Below are 17,148 nucleotides of genomic sequence, written 5' to 3'. Positions count from 1 at the left end.
TGGGTTAGGGTTGTAGATAGTTGTGTATGTATGGGTTAGTGTTTGTTTGTAAGGATTTTGGTGTGCTTGTGTTGTGTGTGTGGGTTTTGGATAGGGGATTTGTTTTGTTTGTTGGTATGATGTGTCGGGTGTATGCGATGTCGTGTTTGTGCACTGTCTATCTTCTGGCGTCGGTGAAGTGACTTGCGATCTTTTGGCGTTGGTTAATTCGTGTTCGCTCTTTTAACATGTCGATCTACTAAGGTAGATCCATATATATATATATATATATATATATATATATATATATATATATATATATATATATATATGTGTGCGTGTGTATGTATATAATATGCGTGCATATAGGTATGAAAGTGTATATATTGGTGTATGTATTTATATTTGCATATATATGTATATGATGTGTATGTATATAAAGATATAGATATGTATATGATGTGTATGTGTATATATATATATATATATACACACACACACACACACACACACACGAGTGTGTAATATATGTATATAGATTTCAGTATATGTGTGTTTATATATGTATGCATATATTAAGTAGTTATGTGTTTATATATATGTATGTGTGTGCATGTATATATATGCATATGTATTTTTGTATATTTAATTTCCTTAGTTAACTCTTAATTTGGCCACTACTGGAATCAATTACAGTGTAAACTTAGACATCAATGTATGGCATGCAGAATGACAAACCATGCGGCCAAGGCATGTTTCATCTCTCAGGCCCTCAGAATAAAATTTTGCATGCCACATCCCTGTAAAGGGTACGCAGGACCGTCTTCCGACTTCGGTAAGAGGGGATATGTTAAGTAAGTGGCTCAAGGTGTATCCAGGTAGAGAGGCAGCAGCATTGTTAAAGGAAGTGTTTGTCACAGGATTCAGGATACCAGCTAAAGGTAAGAAAAAGGGGGTATTATTAAGAACATGAAATCTGCAAAAGACCATCTGGAAGTAGTTAAGGCTAAGCTAAGTAAGGTATTAGAAGTGGGCAGATTGGCCGGTCTATTTCTTCGCTGACCCAGATGAGCAATCAAAGTTTCACCTGCAGGCATAGTCCCCCCCCCAAAAAAAAACGAAGAAGCCAGGTAAATTTTATCTCAGTCATTACTTGTCATATCTGGTGGGGAAATCTGTGAATGATTACATAAATGGTGATAGGGCTTTGGTGCTTTATGCTTCATTGATGAAGCAGTTAGGAAGGTGAAAGTGAAAAGGAGAGGGGACCTTATGGCAAAAGCAGATATAGATTCTGCTTTTAGACTTTTACCCATTGCTACCAAAAACCAGGGGTGGTTCGGCTTAGTTTTTGAGGTTGAATATCACATGGATAATGTTCATTTGCTTGCGCAGTATTTAAAAAGTTTAGTAGCTTATAAATGCATGCCAATGGGCTGTTCACTTGCTTGTGCTAAATTTGAAAAGTTTAGTACCTTTTTGCTTTGGTTGGTGGCACACACGTTAGGGGTGGACAACATTGTTCATTACTTGGATGATTTTTACTTGTGGGGAGGAAAGACATGGGGGAATGTCAGTGAGCTGCAGATACCTTTTACCAGTAGCAATGGGTAAAGCAGAGGACCTAACAAACAGATACCAGACATTGATAATTCATTAGCAGATTCCCTTTCTCTTTTACAGTGGCCACGGTTCCGGTTGCTGCCTCCAAATGCAAAACCTACTCCAGACTGAGTGCCAGATCAGTTATAGGTTTTATGGGTAGACGAGAATGGTGGCTAGAGTGTAATGCCCTCAATGGAATGGCAAGGGTAAGTTATAATAAATGCATACAGCAATTTTTCAGACTAGCTTATTCAGAGGCTGGGAACAAGCATACCCAATGCCACCTCTCCAAATCACGGCTTACATTTTGGTAATGAAGGAAAGAGGTTGGAGTTTTATCAGCCTTAAATTGGTTTCATCAGGCTTTAGGGTTAAGGGACTTGGCTAATTCATTTCAAGTACAGTCAATGTTTAAAGGCTGGGGGAAGCAAACGCCCCAGATTCTTGACAAGATGTACCTCATACGACCAGCAGTACTATGCAAACTATGGCTTGCCATTTTGCCAGTTTTGTTTTTCTTTATATGAAGTAGTACTATTTTGGGCTGATTTAATGCTGATCATTGTGGGGCAGTTAAAGGTCAGAAATTACTCACAAAATAGTAGAAAACCACAGAAGAACCAACCAGCAGAATGTGAGCAATCCAAAGGACACCACGTTTATTGAAGTTAAGCGCTTTCCTCTCTATTACAGAGACTTCCTCAGAACAATATTGCACAAAAACCCAGCCAAATATATACCCACCCCTCAATTAATCATTCAAAATTGCACCAAATATTTTAAAGCAATATATATACATCAAATTACAGCAGTAAAAATATTGCATATAGCAAATAGCAAAACTAAATAAATGTTACCATAAAATATTATAATATGTTAAATTATTAAATAATAAAAGGTCAGAAATTATTTAACTGAACAAAAAGAAAGGTCAATGGATGGTTTTACCTTTGGCATGTACACGGTTGGGGGAAGACATTTGGGTTTATGTGACTAAATCCAAAATGGTTAAGAAAGGAAGAGTCAGTGGGTAAGAGTAGTTACATCAAAAAGCTTTGGAATGGAAGTGGACTACAGTATGTTGCAGTGCTATAAATATAGGAGAATGTTAGATGAAGTGGTGGCAGGGGAAAGTGTAGTTAGGCAGCATAGGATGGTGGTTTGTAGGATGACATTGGTGCTCAAGAGGAGGATGAGTGTGAGGGCAGCACCAAGAATCAAATGGTGGAAACTGAAAAATGGTAATTGTGAGGTTATGTTCAGGGAAAAGTTAAGACAGATACTGGGTGGCAGTGAACAGTTACTGAATTGCTGGGTAACTACAGCAGAGCTAGTAAGAGAGATGGCTAGAAAGGTGCTTGGTGTGACATCTGGAAAAAGGAAGGAGGACAAGGAGACCTGGTGGTGGAATGAAGAAGTACAGGAGAGTATACAGAGAAAGAGGTTGGCGAAGAAGAAGAAGTGGGATTGTCAGAGAGATGAAGAAAGTAGACAAGAGTATAAGGAGATAAGGTGCATTGCAAAGAGAGAGGTGGCGAAGGCTAAGGATAAGGCGTATGACAAGTTGTATAAAAGGTTGGACACTAAGGAAGGAGAAAAGGACCTGTACCGATTGGCTAGGCAGAGGGACCGAGCTAGTAAAGATGTGCAGCAGGTGAGGGTGATAAAGGATAATGAGGGAAATGTACTCACAAGCGAGGAGAGTGTGTTGAGCAGATGGAAAGAGTACTTTGAGGGGTTGATGAATGAAGAGAATGAGAGGGAGAGAAGGTTGGATGATGTGAGGATAGTGAATCATGAAGTGCAGTGGATTAGCAAGGAGGAAGTAAGGATAGCTATGAAGAGGATGAAGAACGGAAAGGCTGTTGGTCCAGATGACATACCTGTGGAAGCATGGAGGTGTTTAGGTGAAATTACAGTGGAGGTTTTAACTAGATTGTTTAAGGAAATCTTGGAAAGTCAGAGAATGCCTGGGGAATGGAGAAAAAGTGTTTTGGAATAAGGGTCATGTGCAGAGCTGTAGTACCTACAGAGGGATTAAAGTGATCAGTCACAGCATGAAGTTATGGGAAAGAGTAGTGGATGCTAGGTTAAGAAAGGAGGTGATTATTAGTGATCAGCAGTATGGTTTCATGTCAGGAAAGAGCACTACAGATGCGATGTTTGCTTTGAGAGTGTTGATGGAGAAGTACAGAGAATGTCAGAAGGAGTTGCATTGTGTCTTTGTGGATTTAGAGAAAGCATATGACAGGGTGCCTAGAGAGGAGTTGTGGTATTGTATGAGGAAGTCGGGAGTGTCAGAGAAGTATGCAAGAGTGGTACAGGATATGTACGAGGGTAGTGTGACAGCGGTGAGGTCTGCGGTGGGAGTGATGGATGCGTTTAAGTTGGAGGTGGGATTACATCAAGGTTCAGCTCTGAGCCCTTTCTTATTTGTAATGGTGACAGACGATCAGACAGAAGTCCCCGTGGACTATGATGTTTGCATAGGACATTGTGATCTGTAGTGAGAGTGGAGAACAGGTGGAGGAGACCCTGGAGAGGTGGAGATATGCTCTACAGAGAAGAGGAATGAAGGTCAGCAGGACTAAGACAGAATATATGTGTGTGAATGAGAGGGAGGATAGAGGAATGGTGAGGATGCAGGGATTAGAGGTGACGAAGGTGGATGAGTTTAAATACTTGGGACCAACAGTTCAGTGTAATGGTGAGTGTGGAAGAGAGGTGAAGAAGAGAGTACAGGCAGAATGGAGTGGGTGGAGAAGAGTGTCAGGAGTGACTTGTTACAAACGAGTACCAGTAAAAGTAAAAGGGAAGGTCTACAAGAGGGTAGTGAGACCAGCTATGTTATATGGGTTGGAGACAGTGGCACTGACAAAAAGGCAGGAGTCAGAGCTTGACGTGGCAGAGTTGAAGATGTTAAGATTTGCACTGGGTGTGACGAGGATGGACAGATTAGGAATAAGTATATTATGGGGTCAGCCCAGGTTGGAAGGTTTGGAGACAAAGCCAGAGAGGCAAGATTACGTTGGTTTGGACATGTGCCGAGGAGGGATGCAGAGTATATTGGGAAAAAGATGCTAAGGATGAAGCTGCCAGGTAACAGGAAAAGAGGAAGGCCTAAGATAAGGTTTATGGATGTGGTGAGAGAGGACATGCAGGTGGTTGGTGTGACAGAGCAAGATGCAGAGGACAGGAAGAAATGGAAACAGTTGATCTGCTGTGGCGACCCCTGACAGGAGCAGCCAAAAGAAGAAGTTGTTAGATGGTCCATTTTTGTCATCAGCAAGGTGATCCTCTTGCACAGTACCGTGTGGGCAGTTTCAGGGGAGGCTGTTAAGTTGTGCAGCTTAGACACATATAGATGCAGTGGATATAAAAAGTGAACACACCCCTGTTAAAATGTTAGGTTTTTGTGATATAAAAAAGACCACAATAAATCATTAAAACTTTCCCCACCTTTATGTGACGTACAACCTATACAATTCAATTGAAAAGCAAAATCTGTTAGGGGAAAAAATATAAAAAATGTACAATATGCTGGTTGTATAAGTGTGCACACTCTTAAACTAATACTTTGTTGTGTGTGCACACCCTTAAACTAATACTTTGTGGAAGCACCTTTTGATTTAATTACAACAGTCTTCTTGGGTACACTCCTGCCATCAAAGAGACTCTGATTAACCCCAAATAAAGTTCAGCTGTCCTAGTAGGATTTTCTTGACATATGCCCACTTGCCTGCTACAACAAAAGCCATTGTTCGCAGACAGCTTACAAAGCATCAAAGGCATCTCATTTTTGAAAGGTATCAGTTAGGAGAATGGTACAAAAAATTTCCACAGCATGGGATATACCATGGAACACAGTGAAGACAGTCATCAAAAAGTGGAGAAAATATGGGACACTAGTGATGTTGCAAAGAACTGGATGTCCCTCCAAAATTGATGAAAAGACAAGACAAAAACTGGTCAGGGAGGCTGCCAAGAGACCTACAGCAACACTGAAGGAGCTGCAGGAATTTCTGGCAAGTACTGGTTGCGTACTACATGTGACAACACTCTCCCGAATTCTCCATATGTCTGGACTTATAGGGTAGGATTGCAAGACGGAAGCAGTTTCTTACAGAGAAAAACATCCAGGCCCAGCTAAAATTTGCAAAATACTACATCATCCCCCAAAAGCATGTGGGAAAATGTGTCATTGGTCTGAGGAGACCAAGGTTGAATTTTTTTGGCCACAATTCCAAAAGGTACGTTTGGTGCAAAAACAACACTTCGCATCACCAAAAGAACACCATCCCCACGGTGAAGCATTGTGGTGGCAGTATCATGCTTTGGGGTTGCTTTTCTTCAGCTGGAACTGGGGCTTTAGTCAAGGTGGCCAGAATTATGAACAGTTCCAAATACCATTCACTTTTGGCCCAAAGCCTTCAGGAATCTGCTAGAAAGCTGAAGATGAATTTCACCTTTCAACACAACAATGACCTCAAGCATACATCCAAATCAACAAAAGAATGGCTTCACCAAAAGAAAATTAAAAGTTTTTGAATGGCCCAGCCTGAGCCCAGACCTAAATCCAATAGAAAATCGGTGGGGTGACCTGAACAGGGCTGTGCACAAGAGATGTCCTCGCAATCTGGCAGATTTGGAGGGGTTCTGCAAATATTGCCAAGTCAAGATGTGCTATGCTGATAGACTCTTACCCAAGAAGACTGAATGCAGATACAGTGATGCAAAAGGATTTACAACTGAACTGGTTTTATGAATGTGGTTCAATGGCAATGATTCAAAATTATTAAAGATGGAAAAGTATGCAAAAGTGAACTGATTATATATTTATACGAGTGAACATCCTGTGTGCATCAATGGGCAAGGAAAGGTATTTGACAAAGTGTCGATAGTGGTTTGCTATTTCATTAAAGGCATGTAGAGGTGTACGTGTACCAATCGCGGACAAATGCTGTTATTAGTCTGAGTCGACAGATTACTATTACAGTATTAGCTAATAACCAGAGGTCAGAATCATGCCCTCTACTTCATATCTGCGATGCAAGGACTTCAACCATTACGCTATTCACACCCGTTAAAGGACAAGCAAAAAACTTAATAAGATTGTCCCTATGAATTGTGGATATTTGTTTAAAAATTATTTAACAAAGAAAGCGCGGCAGACTTCTGCAATTTTTTTCACTCAAATGAGGCCTGGACAACGCAAGGCCTGCTGATAACGGAGAAAGGGGCGTGTGCGTGTGTGCGGTACTTCTATAGATATGCAGTACACTCTTCTGCCTCTACTACATTACGTCCAGTCCACCTATCTGCAAAGTTACACAGCAAATCGTTAATCTGAAAAACAAAAAAACTTAGGTAACCTTGAAACATATTGCTGTTGTTCAGCGCACAGATGCTCACCGTCTTCCGAGGTAAATACATACACTTGCTGCTTACACCCATCCCAAAATTATACTGCAATGAGCTCCACTCCCTAATTATTCTACACCATGTGCCGAAATTCGTGCAGAAAAATAAAAAAGGTAAAAGCAAGAGCTTTAAGCTGTATAGCATAAACAATAACGCACGCCACAGTTTTCAGTCAGTGCACGAACCAACGGAAGTGACAGCCTGGATATACGCACGCTTGTGCGTACTACCTAAACTAAAACGTACTTCAACGAAAAACACCCATTTTCCTGTCCAACAGTATACAATAGGGTGTTGTATTTTTGCACGGTATAGATTTATTCGTTAAGTAATCTAGGCACTAATAATGATAAAACAAGCGCGAGTCAGTCTGCATCGACGCAGATTTATTTTATTTCTTGTACACAGTGTGTTGTGCGTAACAGGGGATCCACAAAGAGCACGCAAGTCTTATCAGACATAATGTTTCTCGGCAATTTTCTTCTAGCAGGCATGTCACCCAGTTTAGTTTACGTGCTAATGGCATTTGTTTGTGAGCTAGGTAGCATGCATTTTTAATCACCCGTCAAACTAAAGGCATCGTTCTTTATGCTTTTGCTTAGTTTTAGTTAAAACGTATTGTATGTCTTAAGGTAAGTAAGTACTGCAGTACTGTCTTCTTACCATTTTAAATAGTCCCTATTGTTTCTTAATGTGATCCGTTTATTATAAACTATTTTTATTGATGGATGATTAACATTATTTACAAAACTAAGCAGCTTTCAAATAGTTGCATTTGGATTATTTCTTCATACCTCTTAATGCAAGAAATCTGGACAAAGCCTGACAAAATGGGGGACAAAGGCCACAAAATTTGGACATATTTTAAATATTGCTCTTATAACATATAATTTCCGAAGGATTTGAATTCTGAAACTCAAATGTAATGTCATTATTTAGTGACCAGTCGTCATGTAATCCCAGTAATTTGCTAGAAAACCATAAATGTTATGAGGAAGGGACAAACATATGAAACAAAAATCTGGACGTTCTGCGAACATCTGGACAGTTGAGAGGTTTGATTCTGGCCTTTTCTTATGCTATAGGATTGAATGCATCTGAAAGGCACAACCATGCTGGGTCTTGTTGCCCTTTTAGGGTGAAATTATCCTTCAGGTCATGCATTTTAACTGCCCCTGCTTCTGTCTCATATTTCTGTCCCTTTCTTATAAAGTTTCCGTTTTTTATTTATTTATTTTTTCTGGCAGACTGTTAAAGATTGTATTTACTTATGACAGAAATGCAAGTTATAGACATTATATCATTTGGAAAAACAGCTTTAGCAACTTTCTAAGATAAGAGCAATATTTAAAATCTGTGCCTAATTTTGGGTTTATTCCCCCTCTAACCCAAATTATTTTTGGCTTTCTCCCCAAGTCTTGGGCTAAGAGGTTGACACTATAGGTCACTGAGTATGGGTTACTGCTAGACATGTCCAGCCTAAATGGTAGATAAACTAAGAAAGTAGTATTAAAGGTGCATGAAGAAACATTAGAAGTATTTGTGGTTACAGTGGTGGAAGGAGCATCATAATCAGCATGTAAGCTAGGATATAATATTACCACGGTCCCCTAGATTTATGTAGGATAGTAGGTTTGTATTTGTAGTTTGTTGACATAAATACAATAGTTAAGCAGCGAGAATGTTTAACTTGTTCAGATCTTTTCTCTCTGTAGTCTTTTAGGCCAGTTCTGTAGATTTTTTCTGTCTTCTGCTTTCCACAGTTGTTTGCTATGTTTGTTTCTACTGTGCTACCGTCCAGTGTGTAACTGACATTTGCACAACTGTTCAGTTTCTTTTGTGAAACTTCTTAGCCTCCCATCTTTTCATAATCTGTCTGGAGGCAGCAACCACTTGGAGGATGCCATCCTTGTTTGGGACAGTGGATTAGGCATAATGCTGCTGCTTTCTCTGGCAGAAGAGTTACTTCGCAAGGATGATATAAATGTGTCCTCACAGAAGATTATGCATCGTGCAACCCATTAATGCTTGTGGTGAAAAAACAGATAACATGGATTTCACGGCACACTAATAACACAGTTATAGTATTATTTGATACTTGTCCAAGTAAACCAGCGTAAATCACTGTGTTTGTGTGTGTGTATATGTATGCATGAGTTTTTAGGCAGGATGTTCCTGAGGACAGTAGTCAAGTCAAAGTAAACTTTATTGTCATTCAGAAATCACACAAGTGCAAAAACTGAATGAAATTCTGTCTCTTCAGACTCAGTGTGCAGACAACATATAGACTATTTTCACAGACATTTACACATGTAACACCTAGTTATTACATCACAGACATGCAGGTAGGCAGACTAATATTGCACATAATTAGAAACACATTTTAACACTTTTTGAACTGAACACTTACTTGTATGAGACTTTAATATTGCACAGGTACTTGGTTAAGACATTGCATTGATCCTTGCACAGAAAGAGACATTTGAGTATTGCACTGTGAACTTTAGAGTTTTGCACTATGGACCTTAGAGTATTGCACTATGATTAATTTATGAATTGGCATGTATTGCACTGAAAGAAGAGAGATTTTACTACATTGCTGCTGCCCTATATGGCCTATAAGTTACAGTCATGGTGAATTTGTTTGTGTCTTTCGGCTTTTCCCGGGTGAATATTGCACTAAATGTTAGGTGAGACTGGTAACCAGGTTCTTGCACAATTTGAGACAGTTTTGTGGCTCAGGTCAGCTCTCCCCCATTTATTTGTGGAAATAAACTTGTATCAGTCTGTACATGTGTGCACAAACAGAACCAAGTTTACAGGTGTTTAAGTCAGACTTAAAGGGAAGAAGCAGCACCTACTTGAATGTGTAAAAACAATTAACTCAGTTGTGTAGAAACAGTGTGTCTACCCCAGACAACACTGACAGAGCTTTGGTCAGTAGCCCATATGCCAGAAAGGCAGTAAGGGAGAAAATAATAATGAGAAACCAGACTTCTCTTGCGGATGGGGGGAAACCTTTTATTACTGTATCTAGGCTAGCAAAGAACTGAAGGTATAGACTTGTATGCATGCCATGCATAGGCACATGGATATTGAGAGCAGCGTAAGTCATTGCTTACAATTCAGGAGGGTCAGTTTACTGGTTAGGACGTAACAAGAAGTCCATACCTGCAGCATGATAATTGTATGAATTCTTTCTCCTGTTTTTTTTTTTATCTCTTGAGGGGAAAAAGTAGGACACAAATGCACTATAAATGGATGCTTAAAAGCAGCAGTTATGTGGCTGTGGAATGGATATGAAAACCCCCAGGCAGGGTGCCACATTGCTTTGCAGTTCGCACTTTTGAGCTTTTCTTGTAAGAAGAGCTACAATAAGAAAACTTCTGATGTGTTATCAAAACGTTAGGCAAAAAACTTGGAGAATGTTTTGCATTTTCACAGTCTGTCTTCTTTTAACAAAGCCATTTCTAGAACTGCTTATCATTTTGTGCAGGAGCAAGCAGTCCTGGGTGATTAGTTTCATAAACTTTTCTAAGGTCAGATGAGGCTAATGGATAGTAGATGGAAAGCTGTATGATCAATATTGGGTAATTAGTCTTTATGTTTCATATTTGATGCATTATGCAGTTTCATGAAGTAGTGTCAGTAACTATACAGTGGAGAACATCATATGTAATTAGCTTGGTTATATACAAATTAATACTAAGAAGGTTTGATGTTTACTTTTCTTATGAAAAGTCATTAAGCAAGTTTTTTTTCTGTAAGGTTTTACCTCCATCCCTATTGGCCATTAAGCCTACCTCAGCCTATTCATTCCCTCACTACAGTTGAGCCCCCATTGAGAGAATGAGAGATGATAGGAGGTGCTGTCATATAGGCAGCTGTGGTGGTGATTTGTGTCCTTCTCGACATCCCTAGTAAAGGTGTTTTTAGTTTAGTCTCTGTTCCTGCCCCTGCTGACTGATGTGAACTCCTGCTTGATCACAGGGGCCACTTTGCTAGATTGTGCATGCTAAGTCCACATCTTTGGTTCTGGCCTTTGGGGTGCCTTGCAAACTTCTGCTTTCTTAGTGGTGCTTGGCTGACTAGAACCATCATTCCCTAGCCCCATGATTGGTGAGCTAGCTCTACAAACACTGGACTGCTTCAACCTACATGACCCCAGAAACATTTATTCACAAATGGGAGGTGTAGAAATAAAAATCATGGTAAGGGTGTTTTGAACACCTAATGGGATAACATATCCAGGCTCAAAATGTCCCTTCAGGCTAGTTAGCTTAATTTTTTTCCTGTGAACTCTAGCAGCCTCGATCATAACCAGAGCTGTATCCTTCTGTGCTATTATATGACAGATACAGAAAATATGTATACAGATATATTTGCATATGTATATACACATTTTTTAAATCAAATGCACTTTAGCTGCGAGTCTGAAATATCTGGCAAGCAGTCTGTAGAGGAGCACCTTCACTTTCACAAGCAGTTGCAGAAATTCTTTAGTTGCTAGGGTGGTTTATTAAAAGGGGGTCTTGCAATGAGTTTATCAGTCGTGTGACCCGTTGGCTGAAGTCATGTCAAAAAAAAAAAAAAAGAGAGAGAGCGAGAGAAATGGGTAGATACATGGCAACCAAAAAACCTTTCTGTAGAGGGACTAATTTACTGGCAGATTTAATTACATTGGCTCAGTTCATTAATTGCAATAATACTTAAAAGCCATTTGTCTTTCTAAATTAATGTATACTTTTTTTACTTTACTCTGAAGTACATAAAGTATTTTGTTAAAGGGCAAGCTGTGTTAACGTTATCTTGTAATGTGTGGAGTACTCTGGTTATCCTCTGAAGTTGAGAAAAAAGCAATGTCCATATACAAATGCCTTATTAAATGACTTTATTGCCTCACAGCTAGAGGTTCTCCTGTTCGATTCTCTGCTGGAGGGCCTTCTGTGTGGAGTCTGCATGTCCTCCCCGCGATCGAGTGGTGTTCGAAAGACATGTGTGAGTGGGCGTGCCTTTGTTGAAGGTTGGGCATTGGGCTGGCACCTTGGCACCGTAAAAATCTACTGCCAATCATTAGTGGACCAGAGTTCCGCTGTGGTGACCCCTAACCGGGAAAAGCAGAAAGAAGAACAATAGTAGGTTCTTGTTTATGTACCTGTGTTAGTGAGCCTCACACTGGCCCACACGTGGCACTCACCACAAAACAGCATCAGAAACCAACTGACAGCTTTAGAAGTTGTAACACACAGCAGTTCAAGCAACTACTAACAACAAAAATTTGACAAGTGCCCAATAACTTTTAAAGTCATTTGATTTAGAGTGGCATTTTATTTGTGTATGCCTTTTTATGGCAGCACAAGGTATGTGTTACAACTTTTAAAGCTGTTAGATGGATTGCTGTGCCAAACCTTTTTTAAGTAGTGATATATCTAGGCAGTTTGAACTTCCCATGGACTATAAAGAATTATGAGCAGGTGATTGATCGTAATTTCACTTTGTGATTGAAAATTTGTAAAGTAACATCCAGAGACTGGCCATGCTATGGAATAGACTTCCCATACATGTCAAGCAGAGCACCTCACTGGCCCTCTTCAAGAGAAATCTTGATGAGTGGATAGGAAATAGAAAATTCACCTCTGGGATCACTCCAGTGGCTCTACTTGACAGAAGCACTAGGAACTAAGGTTGGGTGGCACAATACCAGGGTAATCCTATGGGCTAGGCTTGTAAAGGCTCCCGGGTCATTAACACCTATGAACAGCTGTTATGGAGGCAAACCAGCCCATGATTGACAAACATAAGTTAAGTCCCCATTTGACTGTTAGTAAGAAAGGATCCAGAAGTGTGAGAGAGGGGTCATCATTTGAAGGAGACATGGGTTCTATTTGTTTCTAAGTCTGTTGCCTTCTGTCCTTGTAAGGTACAGTCTCCATAGAATATATTTATTGCATAATTTCTGTGAGTTCACTACTAGTGGGGTGGGAGCTATGATTCCATTTTCTTGTTACTGATTTCTTTGCTGCTAACATTAATAGAGACATAAGGACGATTTCTTTTGGCCTACTCCTTTCCTGGGCAAAAATAAATAGAAAAAAAGGGCCAGATTGAAGATACAATCTCCAGGATAAAGTCTGTCCTTGAGATTAGATTTGGACAGGACAGTTCCCTGCACTCCCAAATGATAAGCATCCAAGTGCCTAATGTGCTGTTTCTACACCTCCAGTCAGATAGAACAACATACAGTAGTAGTCTGGTGAGAGTGTAAAATATTGGTAATGTTGTTTCCATGCAAAAATATGTAATTTCATCGACTTTGTAGTACATCCTGGGTGACTACATGATATGTCATGGTTCATTTGGGAAGGCCCACCCACATGCCTCATTCACTATCTGTTAAAGTAGTTACAGCCTTCTGTAAGATAAGACATCAAGTGCCGTTAAAAAAACAAATCCATTGTAGCCTTGATTCCAATGTAGCGATCCACTTCAATTGTTTTTATCTTACTAATTTCTGGTTAACGCGTTTTGTTTTCATTTTCACATATGGTTAGACAGTTGAACAAGTCATTTTAGTCCAGCAAATACCTCCCATAAATCGGTCTTAGTCTCATCAAGAGATTGAAATAATGTGATGGTAAGGCCATTGCTAGAATCTGTGAAATCGAGCACTACAGACTACAGCTGCTTCTCTTTCTAGCATATGCTTTATTTGCTGCTTACTGATCTTAATCAGTTCGGACTTTATTAGCCATTCTGCTTTCTCTGGTTTTAATTTCTGAGCATTTCCTTTTCACAAAGCTGTTCTTGTCCACCGATGCTTTCAGAAGTCTGTTGTTTGCCTGTGTTCTTTTACCTCCAAACTGATGGGTTTAAATGGGTTTCGGTGTGCCACTTGAACAGCACTGAGAAAGCCAGACTGCTGCTGCTGAAGAGCATTTATCTGTAGCATTAATGACCCTGATGCTAGAGGACTAGAGATAGTGGCTGACATGGAGGGGCGGCTGGCAAGATTTCAGAAATAGGATTACGACTGCCCTACCATTCCAAGGCTTATTCTTTACTTGTATGCTAGTGACCTTGTCCACATAGATTTTCATTCCAGTGTAGAATTCCATTCTTTTTTTTTCTTACCCTTTTATATTGTTCCCATGGTAACCCAAAAGACAGCTGGCCATGTCAAGGCTGAATTGTGTTCCCTCCCATTTCTGTTGCTTGGCGCTAGTGAAGTACCACATAAAGAATATTGTCAGTCTCTTACAGATTTCTGTTAAGACATCTAATCTATTGCCAGTCTAAAAGTTATGTGGCTAACTCCCAGCGGATCATTTCCCTTGTATCCTATGACTTCATCCCCCAGTGGCTGTCTTATTTCAGTATCACATGGCTTTTGGTGGCATCTGTCATGGAAGGTGTTGTGCCATATTACTGGAAACATTTCCTTGTGCTTCTGCTGCATAAGATGGACCCTTCCATTTTCTAGAAGAATTGACATCCAGGTGCATTACTTCCCCCAGTTTTAAAAAGTATGGAAAATGTATCTACAAACAAGTTATGGGTTACCTCCAAACAGCATTTACTCAACGTGGCTTCAAATCCATGCAACCAATACATTCATTCCTGGCTGAGTATATTTGTGTTGAATCTTGTACTGGAATATTTGTAAATGTGATATTTTTAGACTTACTGAAAACTTTTGATACTGCCTTGCACGACAGGCTTATTCAGACTGTCAAAAACGTAAGGCTTCCTACTAAGTGCCATTAAATGGTTCATAATAAAAAGTCACAGGTGGGGAAATAGACTGCTACATCTGCACATTGCTGTGTTGCCACTGGTGTCAGAAATGGCTCCATGCTTGACTCACGGCTCTTTGCCATCTTTGTCAGCAGTAGACATGGGTAATAATGAACTCTTCTATTTGCTGTCTCGGTTTGCACATCTTTTCACATATTTAATACGTGGCTAAATTGCATGGGTCTGCTTCTGTGTCAAGCTTACCTATTCTGGATGTATGACATTTTGATTGATGGCACAATATATTGAACGTCATTAAATCATAGCACAATGTGTCAAACAGCACAACGTTGAATCTTAATGTCATACAGGTACCCAAACCCTAAACACAAGACGACACCACACCTCACTTGAAATCTCCCTAAGTGCAAAGCAAATAAACCTACAATCCTAACCCTAACAAAACTCAGGGGGCAGGTCCCCATGCACCCCCTCCCTCTACATATGGGGAGTTGCATCCCCTCCACATTCTCTGCAACTTAAATATATCAAAGTGGAGGTCACACTGCAGTGGATAAGGGAGCAAAACTTGACTCCTCAGTGTACCTCCATCTTCAACAGTTTTTGAACAAACAGCAGCTCAAATAAATAAGAACCACAAACACCAATTTGACCAAACAGGCATATACAGTAAAACAAATGGATGCCCCTTCTCATAATCACTTCACTCAGTCTTACCCTCTTACAGAAGCTGAAACAAATTAAAATTCCATTTATTAGAGTTGATAATCAACTTAATTTCAGTTCCCATGTATGTAGCAGAATTGGAAAAACTAACATGGCCGTTAGACAGCATAGGGCTAAATCTTTCCTAACTACCAAAGTTAGACTCTCCACATCCAGAGTCAATCAACCACTCTGTCTTGTGTACGTCCCTCACTTTATTAAATTAACCTCACCACTTCCAATCCAATTAGAACAAGCAAACAGAATCACCTGTTTGGCTTTTGAGCACAGTATTCATACCAACCATTATTTTCTTTGCCTGGTCATGGCTGGCTTGAATATAACATTACTTCACTGTACACAACTACTACTGCTGAAAGTGGCCCTCCCTATCTAAATTCACTAACTAGAGACACTCCTCAGAGCCTTAAACAATCTACTCACCAGCTGGTCCACTTTCTTATGTCCTTCAAAAAGTCAGTGGCCATATTTTCCAGCCCTTTTGGTAAAATCTGGAATAAGCTCCTTCCTGAGATAAAAACTGCCAAAGATAAGTGGGTATTTAAACTCCTTCCAGACTCTCCCTTCAGTAATAATTGGATGTCTAACTGTGGTTTTAGATGAGTACTTCATTCTCCTACTAAGCCACTGTTGTATAACTCTTCCTGTGTAGTCCTCATGTGCAGCTCTCAGACCTTTCTTCTAACTTCTAACTTAAATTTATTATTTGCCCTTTTATGTAATACATAGAAGGGTAGAATTTCTTGCGTTCCTGTGTTTAGGACTATACTAATGCTGTGCTCGATAGTTCTGTATTGCTTATTTAACTGTATAATGTCTGCTGTAACATGCTGCTTTCTTGCTTGCTTATTCTCTTTGTCTTGGAGTTGTCTCCATGGTATTTGGCTGCTATCCATCTGTATTGACATTCTCAGTAAAGAAATAAATTAGATAATTTTGCCAGATGGCTTCACTGTGGATGCTGTATTACTTCAGTCTTTCTGGGGACCCAGGAGCTGGGCATTCTTGAGCTGGACTCACTGGTACTGTGAAGCTATTGTAGAACCACAGACCAAGAAGCAAATAAGATATCCGCCACGGAATCGAGACACAAAACGGAAGTTGTTTCAAAATGTAAAAATCTTTTATTCCAAACGAAAACAAGAAGAGTATCCACAAGCGCTTTCACTTGGATGTTCCAAGCTTTATCAAGTAGTTTTAATGTTCCAGAACAACTGTTTAAATAGTTGGTAGGCTCTAATTAAGCCAAAAAACTTGTACTTAATTAACCAATTGTCATTAATAATTAAAACTCTTGTAAACCAATATTAAGCACTAAAATTCAGCTACCATTGCTGTTTACTATATGCTGCACACAAATTCTGCAGTTTATCATTTGTTTAAATACAAATCAGTGCATATAGATGTCATTACAAAACACAATGTTTCTTTAAACTGTATTTTGAATTTAAACCTGTTCAGTGCCTTTTATATGTATTTGTCTTAAAAACATAAATAAAACAAGTGTTACACATTGTGTGTTTTCTAACCCTCCCAACCCCCCTTTTTTCTTTTATATGTAATTTTCTCTTGTTACCATTAATTTATCTTACCAATTAAAATGTAAAATGTAAAAATGTAGAACGTATATCACCATTCTAATAAATTTTCTACAAACTTGTG

The 17,148-nt window shown here is 39.5% G+C and overlaps 1 protein-coding gene and 1 long non-coding RNA gene across 2 annotated transcripts in view; one reads left to right on the top strand and one right to left on the bottom strand.

The window, feature by feature from the left end:
- Positions 1–7,175, bottom strand: part of LOC122801195 — a 205,177-nt gene extending 198,002 nt beyond the window's left edge. The window contains exon 1 of the long non-coding RNA XR_006364675.1: positions 6,997–7,175. This is a non-coding gene — a long non-coding RNA (uncharacterized LOC122801195). The remainder of the gene's footprint in view (positions 1–6,996) is intronic.
- Positions 7,176–7,263: 88 nt separating this feature from the next.
- The window catches only part of LOC122807413 (zinc finger and BTB domain-containing protein 1-like), a 423,690-nt gene continuing 413,805 nt past the window's right edge, over positions 7,264–17,148 (top strand). The window contains exon 1 of the mRNA XM_044078440.1: positions 7,264–7,637. The gene's annotated coding sequence lies outside the window, so the exon portion shown is untranslated. The remainder of the gene's footprint in view (positions 7,638–17,148) is intronic.

The sequence above is a fragment of the Protopterus annectens genome, chromosome 1.part0, assembly GCF_019279795.1.
Source record: "Protopterus annectens isolate FY-2018-M chromosome 1.part0, PAN1.0, whole genome shotgun sequence".
In the NCBI taxonomy this organism is placed as follows: domain Eukaryota; kingdom Metazoa; phylum Chordata; order Ceratodontiformes; family Protopteridae; genus Protopterus; species Protopterus annectens.
This window is presented reverse-complemented; position numbering and strand designations above follow the sequence as displayed.